This window comes from Stegodyphus dumicola, chromosome X1 (assembly GCF_044657685.1).
Source record: "Stegodyphus dumicola isolate Sdum_Otavi_A_Nest chromosome X1, ASM4465768v1".
Classification (NCBI taxonomy): Eukaryota; Metazoa; Arthropoda; class Arachnida; order Araneae; family Eresidae; genus Stegodyphus; species Stegodyphus dumicola.
Genome location: NC_140780.1, coordinates 148,612,111 through 148,626,510, shown reverse-complemented (window position 1 = coordinate 148,626,510; position 14,400 = coordinate 148,612,111). Strand labels below are relative to the sequence as shown.

Sequence of the window (14,400 nt, the reverse complement as noted above, 5' to 3'; positions counted from 1 at the left end):
ATTTATATGAAAACGTCACATGACATAAATATTTAAAAACTTCAAATTATTCCTAATCAAATTAACTTTTTTAAATTCCATGTTATATATAAGATAAAATAAAGAACATATTTAGATAATTTTGAATTTGCATAATTTTATGAAACTATTAATTTTTTTATGAAATTATCAGTTACATTGTAAAAAGGAACTTTTTAGAAATGTCTCGATAAAGCATTTCTTTTTTAGAGGTGAACTTTTAGCACTGATAAAATATATTTATAAGATTTAAAACTGAGAAAGATAACAATAATAGATTAAAATGCATTGCAAGATTGACCGACAAATGTAAAATGTTTGCATATCATAATTATGTCTGTAACTATATGCCGAAAATGTTTAAAACAAAAGTTACTCAATTAACTTGCAGATAATAATTAGTAATATTTTCTTCCACATGTTTTTGATAGATTTAATATTAACAAATGGAAATATATTTGCTTATTATCTGAAGATATGAATACAGTATTTGGGACATCAAACATTCATCTTCAATGAATGTAAACAAAAAAAATCAAGTTTGTAACTATAGGTAAAGCTAAGTTTTCTACAACATTCCTCCTGGTCTATATTTAACAATTTTAAAATTTAGCATGCTCATTAAAACAATCTAAATGTATGATGTTTCGTTTTGCGTTACAGTCGTTTACTGAATTCGGTAATTAACTGTATTGTAATTTAGTAAATAACTGTTTGCTGCAGTTATTTACTAAAATCAGTTTTTTTTTTTTTTTTTTTTTTTTTTTTTTTTTTTTTTTTTTTAAGCCCACCAGCGGCCGAGCGGTAAAGTCGCTGAACACTGGTAGTTCGGTCCGAGGTTCGAATCCCGCGAACGGGCTGGCTGCATGGGTGTTTTCGTGGTTTTCCCCATGTGTAACGTGTATACGAGCCAGTTTCCCTTAGAAAGTCCTCCACGAAGGCATTCCTCCCCTTAGGCAGATAGCCCTAGTGTGCTTTGCCATAATTAAATACACCAACACCAACCTTAAATCAGTTTTGCAAAATAACACTTTAAATAAATTATTTCTTTTTCCAAAGGACATTTTCTTATGCCATGTAAATGAACGGTAGCATTAATTGATTTAAAATATAGAATTCAAGTTTACGAAATTTACTGCATAATTTGTAGTCACTTTGAAATGTAATAAGAAACATTAAAATACTGTTGTGACACAAGTAAGAATAAAAAGAAAATAAAGGCGAAGGAATTAAAACACACGACATAACACTTTTTTGTCACATAATGATTACTTCCAAGAATATCATGCTTGTATGTACTAATTTAAGAGAAGGAAATGCGTGAGCTTCTGCAGTGATTTGTTTTATTGATATAAATTTTGATGGTGAACATGAGTAAAAATGCACATATTTTATAAATTTATACCCATTATGCATAATTTTCTACAATTCTTGTTTAAATAGGGTTAAAATTAAACCGAAAAATATACTTTTCTACAATTTTTTAAACTGTTAATTTTTTTTATTAATGGATCTTATTTAGTTTTAAATAAAATTAAATATGAAAGATATCATTTATATAAAAGTATTATAATTTATGTGAAACTGTTAAAAGTTGTATAAAACTTTTATAATTTATGTACATCATCATTTACGTAAATCTATTATAATTTATGTACATATAAGTACATGCATTGTTAAGCAAACATTTTTAATTAATTTGATTAATTGGTTATTTAAGTACTTCATATTTTCTAAATTAAAAGCAACATCAAAACTGAAATTACTAATAAATGATATTCAACAGCTTAATAAAAACATAACACCTTAATCATTATTCAGGGAATAATTAATATATCATGAACTCTAATAAGTAAATTGTCATTGTTTGAACAATTAAATAAGTATACAAATTGCCAACATACGCATACAGTAAATTAATGTAAAAGTAATTAACTTGGATTTGAATAGTGAAAAAAACTGACTAAAAATACTCATACATGGATTAACTTGATTTATAGTAAAGCCTTATATTTAATTTATCGCTTGAAAAGAACATAGCCAATACTGTTATTACGTTTTATTTTACACTATCTGTTTAATTCATTTCCCTGAAACATGCTAGCTTAACCAATATCTGAATTAATAAATAATAAACATTATTTTAATTAATGAACTAGTGCAATAATTTGTAACTGCTCTTTTCGGTTGTTTGCTCGATACGAAGATTAATGATATAATGTAAATATATAACCAGCCTTATCCGGAAATTAAACAAGAATTATTCCAGATCATTCATTTAATTCTCAGAAGTATTGATACTTGCAGGCAACATTTCTAGGAAAATAAAGAGGAAATTCTGTCATTATTACCATAACAATCTGCATGTGTATTTCCGATTCAACGAAGTTACATCTACTCTTAAATAAATACCTGTGTACTGAAATACTACACAAGTGTAAAAACAGCCTTCTTTTTAATTGACTCTTTGACAAGTAGATAAAGGAAGTTTGTATAATTTAAACAGTTATAATACCGTAAACAAATATTTTAAGCGATTAAAATTTTATATGTTACAGAATTACATTCGAAATTCTAAAAATACTTATTTTAATCTGAAAACGTTGTTTACCGCATTAAACGTGCTTTAAGTTTTAAGATCAGCGTCTGAACTTTATTGTAATTTCCAAGACAACACAGAGTATACTGGTTTTAATGATTAGTCGTTTTTACAGACAGCATAATAAATAGTAGATGTGTATCATTTGGAAGGGATTGACTTACAATTATGTGCAATAAGGAAAGCTTGTTTTATCACACATTGCGATAAAATTAAGAATCGATATTGCACTTGGTTGTGCTTTAGAAAAAGGTTAATTACCTTTCGTTCATGAGCAGTAATGAGACCAGCCGCTATGTGTGTTTTGCTATTCTTCCATACAACGCTAACTTGCAAAATAAACAGAGGAAGTGCTATTTCAAAGAACTTAGTAGCTGACGGAAATACTAGTGTAGCCTGCTTCCTGCGCTTATCTGGACTTTTAGGGCGTAATATATATATTCCATTTCCGTTCATTTCGCATGTAGCAAATTATCAAGTAAAGTAACTCACCTTATATGTATTATTAAGACCCTTCTTTGCATAATTATGTACAAAGGCGGTTCACTTTCCTGGCAGCCTGAGACAGCCAAATAATATTACACAGCTTCGCCGGGTTAGGTAATTTTAAATTATTGATAGACTGCTGATATAGTAGTAGGGATGAGTATCTTTTTTTAGACTACTTTGAGTTTCTTTCCAAACGCTGAGTTTCCTTTTTTTGTCTTACTTTGACTTTCTTTTCTTTTAATGCAGAAAGCTATTTGCATCACGAGACTAATTATTGAGTTTAACGTTGAATTTTCTTTTCTTGTCTTACTTTGACTTTTCTTTTAATACAGAAAGCTATTTGCATCATGAGGCTAATTATTACAGAAGCAATTGCTGATAATGCTTAAAACAATAAGCTTTGCATTTAACCTTTTCCATTGTAAAAAGCGAATAAATAATATATAGTAATTCCATGTGCATTGTATATTCTGCAGTTTAGCCAGTTAATTTTAATTAATGTAAAAAATATATGTAAAATATTGGAGTTTGAGGAAAGAAACATTAACAAAGCTCGCACAAACTGAGCAATCGTTAAGTTTTGCTGTGTTGTTGTGACTTATCTCACTTGTCTGACAGTAACATCAGAACAAGCACACAAATTCATCGTGGCAATGAGAGTAAGATTGCGCCTGTCATTGGCAAGAACCTTGAGCACCAGACAGCTGAGACAGTACGACTTTGCTCAGTTTCACCGGCCAGAGCATATGTGTTTGGAGACTAGCCCTAGACCTCACTAATTGAATATGTTTTACACTAGACAGCTCATCCTTAAGTCCATCTCAGACGCTCGGTAAATTGCTTAGCTAATTGGTGTATATCTGGCACATTCTACTGTAAGATACTATTCGTGATACGTACCGATTTTCCACATACCGAAATTCAACATATTTAGATGATTATGTCTGTTGCATCTTTTTCCCTCTTCTGCTTCTAGAGTAGAGTCATCAGATAGAAGCGTATTAAACATTTTCTTGTAATTTAAATGTTTGAATTTTGAATTTTGATATGAACCTCTTATAATACGAAGATTGACTATCAATAAATTAGGTTAACTGTTTTTTACTTACCTTCGTTTTCGTAATTTTATGGCAGATTAGTTTCATGTTTTTATTTCACTAAGTGTGAACGGAAAGCAGATTCAGATGCAAATTCATAAAGCAAATGGTCCCAAATGGGCAACTAAGTAGATGAGATGTTTCTGCTAACTTTAAGACACTCATTATTTATGCTTTTGTATAATTAATATAAACTCTTAATAAAATGCTGATTTCATGACTGAGTAAGAAGCTGATTTCATAATTGCTAGAACAAGTTTAGAAATGATAATATAAATTTAGAGTGAAAGGCAAAAATGAAAATTTTTTAATTCTCATTAAAACTAAATCTAAATTTTAACGTTTTGAAGTTTATCACTATTAAATGAACGTACGAATATGAACGAGAATTCTAGACAATGAAGGTAAGTTTGAAGTCGCAAAAAATGCTATAAACACAATATATTAATCCTCTGAGCGGCGTAACTCTTTGGATCTGCTTACCTATATTAAAGCAGCATTTATAATCGAAGTTTGTATAATACATTGTTTTACTCCATATTTTCACAAACTTTCATTTATCAAGATAACATTTAGCTCACTTAAGTAAATAAGAATAAAATAATTTAAACAATAAGGTAATATATTAAATGTCGAAAATTCTCATGACTGGATAATGGCAGCCATACTACTCTGGGAGTGAAGATTACATATGTTGTCTTTTTGCAAGAAGTCTGTGCCCAGTTTTATCCGTTTGAAGGTGTTCATGACCCCAAAGCATTGTTCATGACCCATTTTTGTAATGAAGCTTCTTTTATCATGATGAAATAATATTTTATTCCCTACTGATAGATAATAACTTAAAATAAGTTCAGCTAAAACAAATATTGTTTGTTGCACTTGAATGGATAAAGTGGATAAATTTAAGGAATGAAATAAATATGTATATTGTCATGTTTCCCAGACCAAATTAGATTAAATTTATCAGGAAAATTTCGTCTCATTCAATACTTAATACACATACGAGAAAAGTACAGAATAAATTTCATAGAAAAATAGCTGTCGCAGAGTTGTGAAAACAAAATAAAAAGGAAACTTAATATTTAACACAGAAATGAACGCGGATTGCTCAAACGCACGTGCACGTAGATGCACGTTAAGTGAAACGAGTACTTTTAAATGTATACACACTCAAAAAAGAAATGTGACATCTTTGCATTTTCAGAAATTAACTCTTGAATAAAAAATACCATATTTAGAAACGTTATATTTCATAACTATTCTGAGTACCTCCTGCGTCTTTTAGTAGCAAGACACTCAGTAGCCCCTGAAAATTAATCAAAATATTAAATTGTAAAATGTGAATAGATTTAACAATATTTGTTCCAAATTTATTAAAATTTATTAGCGGTCAATGCTCCTCAAATGAACATCAAGTTTAATGCAAATTATGCCCAAAATTATATATATATATATATATATATATATATAAAGAAACAATATGAGGCTAAAAATTAAAAACAAAATTTTTATACCTGCCCTGCGCTATAGCTTCAGGCTTGAAGTACAATAAACTTAAAACAGTTAAAATTAAAAGTAAATTGGAGTCAAAGCAAGGCAATTCCTCAAAAATATTAATAATTGCAACAGTGTATAAGAGGTTTAACACAATATCTAAACAAATCAAAATTAAAATAGGAATTCATAGTAGTACAATTTCTACAATTTCGATAAATAAAAATGCAAAAGGGAAAAAATGCATAAGATAATACAATTTAAAAATTAATCTCCTTTTACTGATACTCCAATTCAAAACTCATCAGGGAAAAATGAAAGTAATTAATTAAATTAATTAATTAATGAAAGTAATTAATTCATAAAAGTCGATTAATATGGCTCAAAAATATTTTTCGTTCTCCTGGTTCATTTGAGATCAAAAACCGAAAAAAGAATTAATTAAATTTTCGTCCAGAAAATCATCCGTAATCTCAAATGTACCAGGATTTTCCGTACACGCCTTCGATACATAGAGAAAAAAAGTAAAACATAACATTGTGTCAAATTGACTACTCAAAAAACCATAAAACTTTACATTATGTAAAATGACCATTCATAAAAACCAAATCGGTCTAAAATCATTAGATGCAGATCCAAAATTCGAAAGCAAATACAAACAAAGAACAGTACAAATAAACTTTAAACCAAATTGTCATTTAAACAACCCTCAAAAATTGGGTGGTCCTCGTGTATGTTAAACTAAACTTTTAATATATATATATATATAAATATATAAAACGAAAAACTTTTCGAAGATATTCCTTTAAACAATAAAATAAAATCTGAGCCTCAATCAGCTAAAAACGGAAAACCTATTAGAAACCAAAATTGAAATAAAACGCAAACTTACTGAAAGCTTAGGGCGACCTTTGAAATGAAAAATGACTGAAATTTTAGAAGACCAAACTCTGTTCCTAGCAGAATTCAAAGGAGAAGCTCTGCAGAAGCAAAAAATTTTAGTTCTTGGAAAGAGTATGCGATAAGGTTCAAAGCGTCCAATAGCAGAACTAAGTATTTAAAGATGTGTTCAAAATGTCCCACCCTATTAAACTTTGTATGCGGGGGTGCCAAGCGTTGGGTGCGGACTGTTGGGTGTGTACATGCGAGGAGGTTGATCGTGGACTCCAAAATGGCGGCGTAAGAAACTTCTAAAAGATGCTAACTTCTGCAAATTTTTAAAACGCGCAAGCAGTACTAGTTCAAAGTTGAGCAAAAGGAAAAATATATGCTATAAAGGATAATAAGTCTTCACGTAATCGGGGTACAATGCGTCTTTGAAACTAGGACCCCCCTTTTTTAGTAAAAGTAAAAGATTTGCCAGTTATTAAATTTACAAAATAGTAGAAAGATAGTATAAATAATTGAAAAGGAAGGGAAACAAATCTTTTTACATATTTACATCAATAAAAGCTAGAAGATTTGCCAGTTATAAAATTTACAATAGCAGAAAAATAGCATAAATAACTGAAAGGGAAGAGAAACAAATCTTTGTACATATTTACATTAAATATTTATGGACATTGTTGCAAATATTTTTTATTCTAAGGAGTTGAGTATGTGTGGCATTAAGTATTACTCTTTTAGAGATACTGGAATGTCAATGGATGAGTTTTATATTAAGGAAATTAAAATCTCTTCCTTTGTCGTAAATTTTGATATCTTTAAAATTGATAATTTGCAAATCTAAGTAATTAATATTTTCTTGTTGAAAGTTAGTTTTATTGAGTTTCAAACATGAAGGATAAATGTGATCGTACTCTATTTTATTGAAGTTGTCGATTGCAATAATATCATCCATGTATCTGTAAATGTTAGAGTAATGTGAACATTGTACTTGATATAACTGTTGATGGATTGTATTGTGTGTATTGAGAATACGGCAAAGCACACTAGGGCTATCTGCCTGAGGGAAGGGATGCCTTTCGTGGAGGACTTTCTAAGGGAAACTGGCTCGTATACACGTTACACATGGGGAAAACCACGAAAACGCCCATGCAGCCAGCCCGTTCGCGGGATTCGAACCTCGGACCGAACTACCAGTGTTCAGCGATTTTACGATGGTGGGCATCGACTGTTGATGGAAATTAAATTCCTTGGTGAAAAGGTGCAAATTACAGATCGCTGAACTTATGCTAGTTCCCATCCATAGTTTGATTTGTTTTAAAAAAAGCATTATTAAAGGCAATGTCGTTACTTAAAAGAACACTTTTTAAATATAGTTGCCCCTCTTCTTTGAAAATAACAGTAATAATTTGCGGGGGGGGGAAACTGGTAGAGTTAGAAGACTGTCAAAGACTTCTTGTAACGGAAGAGCCTTGCATAAATTCTCAAAGTCGTAACAGGAAATAGTTTTAATCTTTAAAGTGGGAAGCGCTCCTAATATCAGCACGTTATTACTTATAATCCAATATTATTGCCCTGTGTTGTATTTAAAGAAATTGAATTAATGAAGAATCTGCATAAATGCGAGTATCTTTGTCGCGTTGTGATAAAACAACAATACCTAGAGCCATCAAATTCCGAATAACGTAATCCTTCACCGAATATGGGAATCTGGAAGCACTAGTTTGAAATTTGCTTTATTATCGATTTCATATTTTGTAACACTTTAACTAATTTTTCATTAACAATCTCAATGGTTTCAAGGTGAGCAATGGCAAAACTCTACCGGAAAAAAAAAAAAAAAAAAAAAAAAAAAAAAAAAATCTCCATTGCGATATTACTGTTGAATTGAATTTTATGGTTTAAATGCGAAGAAAATGATATTTAATAAGTAAAGGTAACACACAAAATGTATTGGAAACGTCCCTTTGGGCGTAATGTAAAATCTGAAAGCTTTCAGAATTTTTCTTTTCCTTTAGTTGGTTAGTCAGCTTTACTTTGTGTTTCATTCTTTCCCACAGCAATTTTTTTAGGGAATTACATTGGGATCTGGAATTAAAGAATAATTCGTTAAATTATACCAAACTTTGGCACAAGAAAAAGGATCATTTAAAAATTGTACATAAACATGTTTAAAGACATCTTATATTGTCTGTAAGTTACGAGATTGCTGCTTCCGGAAGGAACTTTGGTTACCCCTTTGTACTTGTACACGTTACTACCATAGTATAAACATATGGCTAATAAGCATATTAAAATACATTATTTATTACTGTTTAGTATTTCTTCTTATTCGTTTACTATTAGCACCTCAGAAGGATGTTTCTGGAATTTGTTCCAATAAGGATACGGTTTGTTGGTGTAAGCAAAATCTATCATTAAATTTTTAGTGGGAATTTTGAATCATGCTGCATGCGTAAAACAAAACGTTCTCATGTAAATATGTTTAGCATTTATTGCTATAATATCCGCAATGGAAACTTTCTAAGGTTAAAATAAACTAATTAAAAAATGTCACTCAAAGTTTCAAAGAGTAATTTAATTTTCATAAAATTTAATTGTTTTCTTCATGCGGTAGTAGAAAGCGCAAAGTTCAGTGAAAGTCAAATTACACTGGTAATTATATAAGAATTTTGCTGCCCAAACCTTCCATGTAATCAGTTGCTCCTAAAATTTAAAACCTCTTTAATCTAAGTTGCAAACTGATGAAACAAAACTTATATAATTATGTTAATTTATTTAATTAAAAGAACACATTATTAATTGAAGTGACACCTTTCACTCATTTCATTTGATATTTCTTGGTAATTTTTGAAAAGCATTACAAGTTTTCGTCCGAAGCAAGTATGTAATATACTTACAAAAATCTTTGCAAATAAACTGCGTGACAATTTATAATATTAACCACAGCGAAGATTTGGGGTAAGATGCTTGTATTTTCATTCTTAACCTATATTTTCTAAATAAAATTTCTATTCTTATTTTATAGGAAATTATTAATAATGAACCCTTGAAATTTTAACATAATTCTGTAAATTATCAAGTAATGTAACTGAATACTTTTCTTAAAAATCTGTGAAAAGTACACATATTTCCGGAAATATTACTGATGATGTTTCCTATATGTGCTGCCATCTATTGCCATAAAACATAGTTACATTAGGAATATTGTTACGTTTATTACCTATGACTTTCTTTGGAAAGAAGAATAAACTGTATTAATGGAACTTTTAAAACATTAGTCTAAGTATTTCCTTTGAGCACATCTAATAAATTAAATTATCTACTACGATGCTGTGTGTCACATTTGTTAACTTTTGTCACTTTTATTAAACATTATAAAAGTTAACATTTTTTAACTTTAACCACTGATCAGGAAAACTGCATTTAAAATATGGTGAAAGTGCAAGCCATTATATTAAAACTTGAAAATAAAAACAATTTTTCTTTCTAAGTATCAAAAATTATTTTTAATGATTAAATTTTATTCGAATTAATTATTCAAAATTAATTTTAGTAATTAAATTTTACTCGAATTAATTATTAAAAAATTAATTTTAATAATCACATTTTACTTGAATTAATTTAATATTTTTCTCGCTCATTCATTAAATGAAGTATTGTACTCATTGCATTAAAAGATCGGGGTGGACGAGCTATTATGAAATACTCTTAAAAGTTTCGGATGCAGTTTTGAATTAAGCAGCAAGTTACTAAACAAAAAAAATGATGCAGAATGTAATTACATATTAAACTTATACTAAATAATATTAACATGAAGGTTATTAAGTTATTAGGTTTAACATGAAGTCCCGTAAACTTTTTTTGGAACAGAAGTCAAATTAATTCGGAAATTACGAAAAGGACCGAAAATATAATTTTCTTGTATGAACTTTTTTTCAAAAATTTTTATTCAAATCAAAGAGCAAATTTATGAGCAAAGGTACTTTACTTTTAATTGATTTAAGCCGTGATAGGACCCTAAGGAGACGACTGACGTCGATGAAATCTATAACGTGGGAGCAGTTCTGCCAGAAGAAGATGTCGGAGTTCCAATCATCGAAAACTCAAAGATAAGTTAAAATCTTCTATAATTTTTTTTTTTCTTTTGTTCCGAAATGTTATGCGTAAATACGAAGTTCTATGTTTTGACGGAAGTCAATTTGTCTCGGTTGAGACTTAGTTTTGTTTTACTTTATTTAGCTAAGGCAAAAGTATTATTTTCTTTAAGTATAAAATCTAAGAACAAGCAGTTTCTGTTGGTCGAAAGACTAATTCTGTTATGTTAAAGCCAAAATTTGGCCGAAGATAAAAATAACTTCGTATTCTTGTATTAATAAGAAATTTAGTTTCAGTGCCGCCAGCTTGGCGAAGAATGCGTAAAGTAAAAATTTATTTTTCTCTTATTCATTTTATGGTAAATTGTAAAAATCATATGTATTAGAATTTTGTAAATATACGTAAATACTTGAAAGTTATGTAAAAATAGAATTTAGTCTAGAAGCATAAAATTTTAGATGCTAAAAGTAAATGCTCAAAAGAAATGAATTCAAATTTAAGTATTAAACTGTAGATAAAATCATGCTTTACAGCGAAAGCCTGCATGTCTAAAGATGAATGAGGGGGAATTTAGAATGAATGTGTTTTGTAGGATTCTCCACCTACACTTGAATTTTAAGAATGTTAAAATAGCTCATCGAGTTTTAGAATGTCGAGTAAGGTGTGTCTATTTGGTCGTTGAATTCTAATAAATCATTGTGGTTAAGGGAAGTGTTGCAATACTAAAACTCGAATATTCCCGTTTGACACCGCACATGGTGGAGAGCCAGGGTAAAGTTAAATTCATGTTTGAATACTTGAATGAATGTGAATTAAGCAGTAACTAAGGAAAATAAATCGTTCAAAAACAAAAACTTATTCAGTGTCAAGAAAGTGTAAATTATAATGTATTTAGAAAGATACTGATACTTATTCCTTCCAGATGCTGGAAGGAAGAGAACAGATTGATTGCTGAAGTCCAGGAAAGGTTGCTGTAAGAAGAGAGGGTTAAATAAGTATCTACAGAAATTTATTCTACCTTTTGTGAGAAAACAGTTTTTTTATGTAAACGAGGCTCTTAAACTTTAGTTCAGAATTGTGGAAACTTTTCAACAGGTCGTTTCTAGGACCTGCTTCCAAGTTTACCAAATTCTGGCAGCGGCAAATGTAGGGTTTATATTTATTTTAACTAACATTTATTTTAAGTTTAAACTATCTTTCCTGTCAAGCCTTACTTTCCCCTGGAATTGCCAATGCCAGAGTATGTAAATTTTAGTAGAACGCGCAAAGTATTCAAAATTGTCAGCGGAAGTAATCTGAGTTAAATAGATGGGAAACGAGTTCGAAAGTGTGCTTTCTTGCTTCACGAGCGTGGAGGTGGCTAGTTAGAAACTGAAGAACCACGCGTTTCAGCGTGTGTGCTTGCCTCAGTAGATAGTTAAATCTTTCAACGTAATATTCAGAAGTTTGCTGAATTGTCAGCGGTATCTTAGAACTCGGTTAGGTTAGTTACGTTTTAGAGAGCCTCGTAGTTAGTCACTTGTTATTATTCTTTTTTTAGTTTCTTATTTTTATTTTACCGCCGGGTCGGCGTAGTTTGTGAGCGTCAAGAGCACGCATCTGTAATTTCTAAAAAGGGATTTAAACCCTTCTCAAGACTTTGTATACTTTCCAGTTGCAGTCACCACTATTGTTGCGTGCAGTTGGAAGCGCGCAACATTACATCTTCATCACAATAATCAAAATGAACGAATCTGGGCTTTATATATGTCTGGAATACCCTTTCTGCTGAATTCAAATAGAGAATCAAAGTTTTGCTATCACTCAAGGATGTTTTGCGACACATAATTAATATGATTAATTTATTCATATGAGTATCTGAGAAAGAAAACTATCTAAAAGGTGAAAGTACACGGGTTTATGTTGTACTTGGTCTGAGGAAAGCAGCTATTAAAGAGTAGTCTTGTTAATAAATTTGGGCCAGGGAACGTGATAAATAAATTTATTGTCTCATTAAAATACCGTCTTTAACTTTACTATCGCTTTTTGCTAGGAAATTTGTTTCTTAGGTATGTGAATCACAGCCTGCCCTCATCATAACAAAGGTCTTCGTGAGTCTTTAATTTAATGTGTCTTTGGGACAGAGGTGCCTTTTTATAGTATCCACAAATGCTCTTTTAGTGACATTAAACATTCCTTCATTTAGTGCGGCTCATTTAGATCAGGCGTTTTGTGTGCAGTAATTTCTCCCATCTTTGCTTCCAGCTAAAAGCAAAGTAACTAATAAATGTCTTTACCATAGAAAACATTCCACATAATTTTTGCTCTCTCCATCTTTTATACGGAGATTTTTCGAATTTTCATAGGTTTCTAACACATTAATAGAGTGATATTACGGTAAGTATATTATTACGGTAAGTATGTTAATGTGTAATGTAATTAATGTTAATATTAGTATGTAATGTTAAGTAACTTTCATCCTCTGAAAAGAGTTACAGGTTGATCTGCATTTCCAGTTACTTGGGAATTGGAAATAAAACATAAAATCTTAAACTAAAATATAAGGGGAGCCCACAATTAAAAATAGTTAAAACTTTCCTTGCAATTTCAACTTCTTTATACTTGCACGTGAAATTTGAACTTCTGTATAACCACAAGTTCTTAGGAAGCATCTACTATCTTTCATCTAGGTATGTGAATCACAGCCTGCCCTCATTCCCTGTAACAATTTTTTTGCATAGTGAACAGAAAATCTTTGAATAATATGCATAGTAATATGCTGAATATATTGCCTTCTCTTCGTTAAATATCATACAATCAAATTCTCCTTTTCTTCATTTATCACGAGTTTCTTGCTATCACAAATACGCACACTTGCTGTTTATTCATTAGTACATTAAAATCCACATTACTGAATATCGTCAAACCCAAATTTAATTGAAACATCTCAAGATGTTTGAATGTAGTATACCATTCATCCGCCGCCCAGCCGGTATAGTGGTTAGTCACTATTGCTGACTGCCGTGCCGAAGGGCCCAGGTTCCAATACCAGAGAAGGCATGGATGTTTGTAAATGTATAGTGTCGGTGCGGAATGGCGGCACTCTAAATATGCGGCGAGCCGAACGTCCTCTCGTGTGGTTTGGTGGAAGGAAAGAGGAATGGGAGACCTTCGGACCCAACCCCCCGGGGTGCTCTCCATCAAAATTTGGGATGGTACTGAGCTAAATCGCACTGTTACCTGTATAGTGCTCAAGGATGTTGCCAACGACAGGCGTAATACTACGCTCCTTGTCACGAGGAGATTCATGGGCTTGAGTTGATGTTACTGTCAGACAAGTGAGTATAAGTAACAACAACAACATACCATTCATCTTTCTTTCACTGCTTTTCTTGACTCCCGAGATTTTAGCCGTATATGTTGGACAGCCAGTGAATATGAATAGATATGAATCGTCTTTTAACATCAGCAGTTTTTATGCAATTCACAAAATCTTTTCATCTTTTGAAATCCACATCACCGAATATCATCAAACACAAATTTAATTGGAACGTTTCCTAAGATGTTTGAATGTAGCATACCATTCACTTTTCTGTTCTGCTTTTTCTACTCTGTCTACCGAGATTTTAGCCGTTTATGTTAGACAATCATTGAATGTGTATAGATATGAATCGTCTTTTAACATCGGTCGTTTTCCTGGGATTCACAAAATCTTTTCATTTTTATTCGTGAAGACATGTT

General features: G+C 30.8%; 1 protein-coding gene across 1 annotated transcript in view; it reads right to left on the bottom strand.

Annotated features, from left to right (window-relative positions):
* LOC118195281 (uncharacterized) overlaps positions 1 to 3,018 on the bottom strand; it is an 81,054-nt gene extending 78,036 nt beyond the window's left edge. The window contains exon 1 of the mRNA XM_085807233.1: positions 2,879 to 3,018. The gene's annotated coding sequence lies outside the window, so the exon portion shown is untranslated. The remainder of the gene's footprint in view (positions 1 to 2,878) is intronic.
* Between the last annotated feature and the right edge of the window lie 11,382 nt (positions 3,019 to 14,400).